General features: G+C 43.1%; 1 protein-coding gene across 1 annotated transcript in view; it reads right to left on the reverse strand.

Moving 5' to 3' along the window:
* vwf (von Willebrand factor) overlaps positions 1 to 6,000 on the reverse strand; it is a 198,109-nt gene that overhangs the window by 170,685 nt on the left and 21,424 nt on the right.

Below are 6,000 nucleotides of genomic sequence, written 5' to 3' on the forward strand. Positions count from 1 at the left end.
CTTCTATCTCTGACTCTACTGACCACGTTTTCTTCTATCTCGAACTCTACTGACCACGTTTTCTTCTATCTCTGACTCTACTGACCACATCTTCTATCTCTGACTCTACTGACAACGTCTTTATTCTATGTCTGACACTACTGACAATGTCTTTCTTCTATCTCTGACTCTACTGACAACATCTTTCTTCTATCTCTGACTCTACTGACCACGTCTTTCTTCTATCTCTGACTCTACTCACAATGTCTTTCTTCTATCTCTGACTCTACTGACCACGTCTGCTATCTCTGACTCTACCCACAAGGTCTTTCGTCTATCTCTGACTCTACTGACAAGGTCTTTCTTCTATCTCTGACTCCACTGACCACTTCTTTCTTCTATCTCTGCCTCTACTGACCACGTCTGTCTTCTATCTCTGACTCTACTGACCACGTTTTTCTTCTATCTCTGACTCTACTGACCACGTCTTCTATCTCTGACTCTACTGACAACGTCTTTCTTCTATCTCTGCCTCTACTGACAACGTCTTTCTATCTCTGACTCTACTGACCACGTCTTCTATCTCTGACTCTACTGACCACGTCTTCTATCTCTGACTCTACTGATCACGTCTTTCTATCTCTGACTCTACTGACAACATCTTTCTTCTATCTCTGACTCTACTGACAACATCTTTCTTCTATCTCAGACTCTACTGACCACGTCTGCTATCTCTGACTCTACCCACAAGGTCTTTCTTCTATCTCTGACTCTACTGACAAGCTCTTTCTTCTATCTCTGACTCCTCTGACCACTTCTTTCTTCTATCTCTGCCTCTACTGACCACGTCTGTCTTCTATCTCTGACTCTACTGACCACGTTTTTCTTCTATCTCTGACTCTACTGACCACGTCTTTCTTCTGTCTCTGACTCTACTGACCACGTCTTTCTTCTATCCCTGACTCTACTGACCACGTCTTTCTTCTATGTCTGACACTACTGACAATGTCTTTCTTCTATCTCTGACTCTACTGACAACATCTTTCTTCTATCTCTGACTCTACTGACCACATCTTTCTTCTATCTCTGACTCTACTCACAATGTCTTTCTTCTATCTCTGACTCTACTGACCACGTCTGCTATCTCTGACTCTACCCACAAGGTCTTTCTTCTATCTCTGACTCTACTGACAAGGTCTTTCTTCTATCTCTGACTCCACTGACCACTTCTTTCTTCTATCTCTGCCTCTACTGACCACGTCTGTCTTCTATCTCTGACTCTACTGACCACGTCTTCTATCTCTGACTCTACTGACCACGTCTTCTATCTCTGACTCTACTGACCACGTCTTCTATCTCTGACTCTACTGATCACGTCTTTCTATCTCTGACTCTACTGACAACATCTTTCTTCTATCTCTGACTCTACTGACAACATCTTTCTTCTATCTCAGACTCTACTGACCACGTCTGCTATCTCTGACTCTACCCACAAGGTCTTTCTTCTATCTCTGACTCTACTGACAAGGTCTTTCTTCTATCTCTGACTCCTCTGACCACTTCTTTCTTCTATCTCTGCCTCTACTGACCACGTCTGTCTTCTATCTCTGACTCTACTGACCACGTTTTTCTTCTATCTCTGACTCTACTGACCACGTCTTTCTTCTGTCTCTGACTCTACTGACCACGTCTTTCTTCTATCCCTGACTCTACTGACCACGTCTTTCTTCTATCTTTGACTCTACTGACCACGTCTTCTATCTCTGACTCTACTGACCATGTTTTTCTTCTATCTCTGACTCTACTGACCACGTCTTCTATCGCTGACTCTCCTGACAACATCTTTCTTCTATCTCTGACTCTACTGACAACGTCTTTCTTCTATCTCTGACTCTACTGACCACGTCTGCTATCTCTGACTCTACCCACAAGGTCTTTCTTCTATCTCTGACTCTACTGACAAGGTCTTTCTTCTATCTCTGACTCCTCTGACCACTTCTTTCTTCTATCTCTGCCTCTACTGACCACGTCTGTCTTCTATCTCTGACTCTACTGACCACGTTTTTCTTCTATCTCTGACTCTACTGACCACGTCTTTCTTCTGTCTCAGACTCTACTCACAACGTCTTCTATCTCTGACTCTACTGACCACTTCTTCTATCTCTGACTCTACTGACCATGTTTTTCTTCTATCTCTGACTCTACTGACCACGTCTTCTATCGCTGACTCTCCTGACAACATCTTTCTTCTATCTCTGACTCTACTGACAACGTCTTTCTTCTATCTCTGACTCTACTGACCACGTCTGCTATCTCTGACTCTACCCACAAGGTCTTTCTTCTATCTCTGACTCTACTGACAAGGTCTTTCTTCTATCTCTGACTCCTCTGACCACTTCTTTCTTCTATCTCTGCCTCTACTGACCACGTCTGTCTTCTATCTCTGACTCTACTGACCACGTTTTCTTCTATCTCTGACTCTACTGACCACGTCTTCTATCTCTGACTCTACTGACAACGTCTTTCTTCTATCTCTGCCTCTACTGACAACGTCTTTCTATCTCTGACTCTACTGACCACGTCTTCTATCTCTGACTCTACTGACCCGTCTTCTATCTCTGACTCTACTGATCACGTCTTTCTATCTCTGACTCTACTGACAACATCTTTCTTCTATCTCTGACTCTACTGACAACATCTTTCTTCTATCTCAGACTCTACTGACCACGTCTGCTATCTCTGACTCTACCCACAAGGTCTTTCTTCTATCTCTGACTCTACTGACAAGGTCTTTCTTCTATCTCTGACTCCTCTGACCACTTCTTTCTTCTATCTCTGCCTCTACTGACCACGTCTGTCTTCTATCTCTGACTCTACTGACCACGTTTTTCTTCTATCTCTGACTCTACTGACCACGTCTTTCTTCTGTCTCTGACTCTACTGACCACGTCTTTCTTCTATCCCTGACTCTACTGACCACGTCTTTCTTCTATGTCTGACACTACTGACAATGTCTTTCTTCTATCTCTGACTCTACTGACAACATCTTTCTTCTATCTCTGACTCTACTGACCACATCTTTCTTCTATCTCTGACTCTACTCACAATGTCTTTCTTCTATCTCTGACTCTACTGACCACGTCTGCTATCTCTGACTCTACCCACAAGGTCTTTCTTCTATCTCTGACTCTACTGACAAGGTCTTTCTTCTATCTCTGACTCCACTGACCACTTCTTCTATCTCTGACTCTACTGACCACGTCTTCTATCTCTGACTCTGCTGACCACGTCTTCTATCTCTGACTCTACTGACCACGTTTTTCTTCTATCTCGAACTCTACTGACCACGTTTTTCTTCTATCTCTGACTCTACTGACCACATCTTCTATCTCTGACTCTACTGACAACGTCTTTATTCTATGTCTGACACTACTGACCATGTTTTTCTTCTATCTCTGACTCTACTGACCACGTCTTCTATCTCTGACTCTACTGACCATGTTTTTCTTCTATCTCTGACTCTACTGACCACGTCTTCTATCTCTGACTCTACTGACCACGTCTTCTATCTCTGACTCTGCTGACCACGTCTTCTATCTCTGACTCTACTGACCACGTTTTTCTTCTATCTCGAACTCTACTGACCATGTTTTTCTTCTATCTCTGACTCTACTGACCACATCTTCTATCTCTGACTCTACTGACAACGTCTTTATTCTATGTCTGACACTACTGACAATGTCTTTCTTCTATCTCTGACTCTACTGACAACATCTTTCTTCTATCTCTGACTCTACTGACCACGTCTTTCTTCTATCTCTGACTCTACTCACAATGTCTTTCTTCTATCTCTGACTCTACTGACCACGTCTGCTATCTCTGACTCTACCCACAAGGTCTTTCGTCTATCTCTGACTCTACTGACAAGGTCTTTCTTCTATCTCTGACTCCACTGACCACTTCTTTCTTCTATCTCTGCCTCTACTGACCACGTCTGTCTTCTATCTCTGACTCTACTGACCACGTTTTCTTCTATCTCTGACTCTACTGACCACGTCTTCTATCTCTGACTCTACTGACAACGTCTTTCTTCTATCTCTGCCTCTACTGACAACGTCTTTCTATCTCTGACTCTACTGACCACGTCTTCTATCTCTGACTCTACTGACCACGTCTTCTATCTCTGACTCTACTGATCACGTCTTTCTATCTCTGACTCTACTGACAACATCTTTCTTCTATCTCTGACTCTACTGACAACATCTTTCTTCTATCTCAGACTCTACTGACCACGTCTGCTATCTCTGACTCTACCCACAAGGTCTTTCTTCTATCTCTGACTCTACTGACAAGGTCTTTCTTCTATCTCTGACTCCTCTGACCACTTCTTTCTTCTATCTCTGCCTCTACTGACCACGTCTGTCTTCTATCTCTGACTCTACTGACCACGTTTTTCTTCTATCTCTGACTCTACTGACCACGTCTTTCTTCTGTCTCTGACTCTACTGACCACGTCTTTCTTCTATCCCTGACTCTACTGACCACGTCTTTCTTCTATGTCTGACACTACTGACAATGTCTTTCTTCTATCTCTGACTCTACTGACAACATCTTTCTTCTATCTCTGACTCTACTGACCACATCTTTCTTCTATCTCTGACTCTACTCACAATGTCTTTCTTCTATCTCTGACTCTACTGACCACGTCTGCTATCTCTGACTCTACCCACAAGGTCTTTCTTCTATCTCTGACTCTACTGACAAGGTCTTTCTTCTATCTCTGACTCCACTGACCACTTCTTTCTTCTATCTCTGCCTCTACTGACCACGTCTGTCTTCTATCTCTGACTCTACTGACCACGTCTTCTATCTCTGACTCTACTGACCACGTCTTCTATCTCTGACTCTACTGACAACGTCTTTCTTCTATCTCTGACTCTACTGACAACGTCTTTCTATCTCTGACTCTACTGACCACGTCTTCTATCTCTGACTCTACTGACCACGCCTTTCTTCTGTCTCTGACTCTACTCACAACGTCTTCTATCTCTGACTCTACTGACCACTTCTTCTATCTCTGACTCTACTGACCATGTTTTTCTTCTATCTCTGACTCTACTGACCACGTCTTCTATCTCTGACTCTACTGACCATGTTTTTCTTCTATCTCTGACTCTACTGACCACGTCTTCTATCTCTGACTCTACTGACCACGTCTTCTATCTCTGACTCTGCTGACCACGTCTTCTATCTCTGACTCTACTGACCACGTTTTTCTTCTATCTCTGACTCTACTGACCACGTCTTCTATCTCTGACTCTACTGACCACGTTTTTCTTCTATCTCTGACTCTACTGACCACATCTTCTATCTCTGACTCTACTGACAACGTCTTTCTTCTATGTCTGACACTACTGACAATGTCTTTCTTCTATCTCTGACTCTACTGACAACATCTTTCTTCTATTTTTGACTCTACTGACCACGTCTTTCTTCTATCTCTGACTCTACTCACAACGTCTTTCTTCTATCTCTGACTCTACTGACCACGTCTGCTATCTCTGACTCTACCCACAAGGTCTTTCTTCTATCTCTGACTCTACTGACAAGGTCTTTCTTCTATCTCTGACTCCACTGACCACTTCTTTCTTCTATCTCTGCCTCTACTGACCACGTCAGTCTTCTATCTCTGACTCTACTGACCACATTTTTCTTCTATCTCTGACTCTACTGACCACGTCTTCTATCTCTGACTCTACTGACAACGTCTTTCTTCTATCTCTGACTCTACTGACAACGTCTTTCTATCTCTGACTCTACTGACCACGTCTTCTATCTCTGACTCTACTGACCACGTCTTCTATCTCTGACTCTACTGATCACGTCTTTCTATCTCTGACTCTACTGACAACATCTTTCTTCTATCTCTGACTCTACTGACAACATCTTTCTTCTATCTCTGACTCTACTGACCACGTCTGCTATCTCTGACTCTACCCACAAGGTCTTTCTTCTATCTCT

Source organism: Oncorhynchus keta, chromosome 17, assembly GCF_023373465.1.
Source record: "Oncorhynchus keta strain PuntledgeMale-10-30-2019 chromosome 17, Oket_V2, whole genome shotgun sequence".
Lineage (NCBI taxonomy): Eukaryota > Metazoa > Chordata > Actinopteri > Salmoniformes > Salmonidae > Oncorhynchus > Oncorhynchus keta.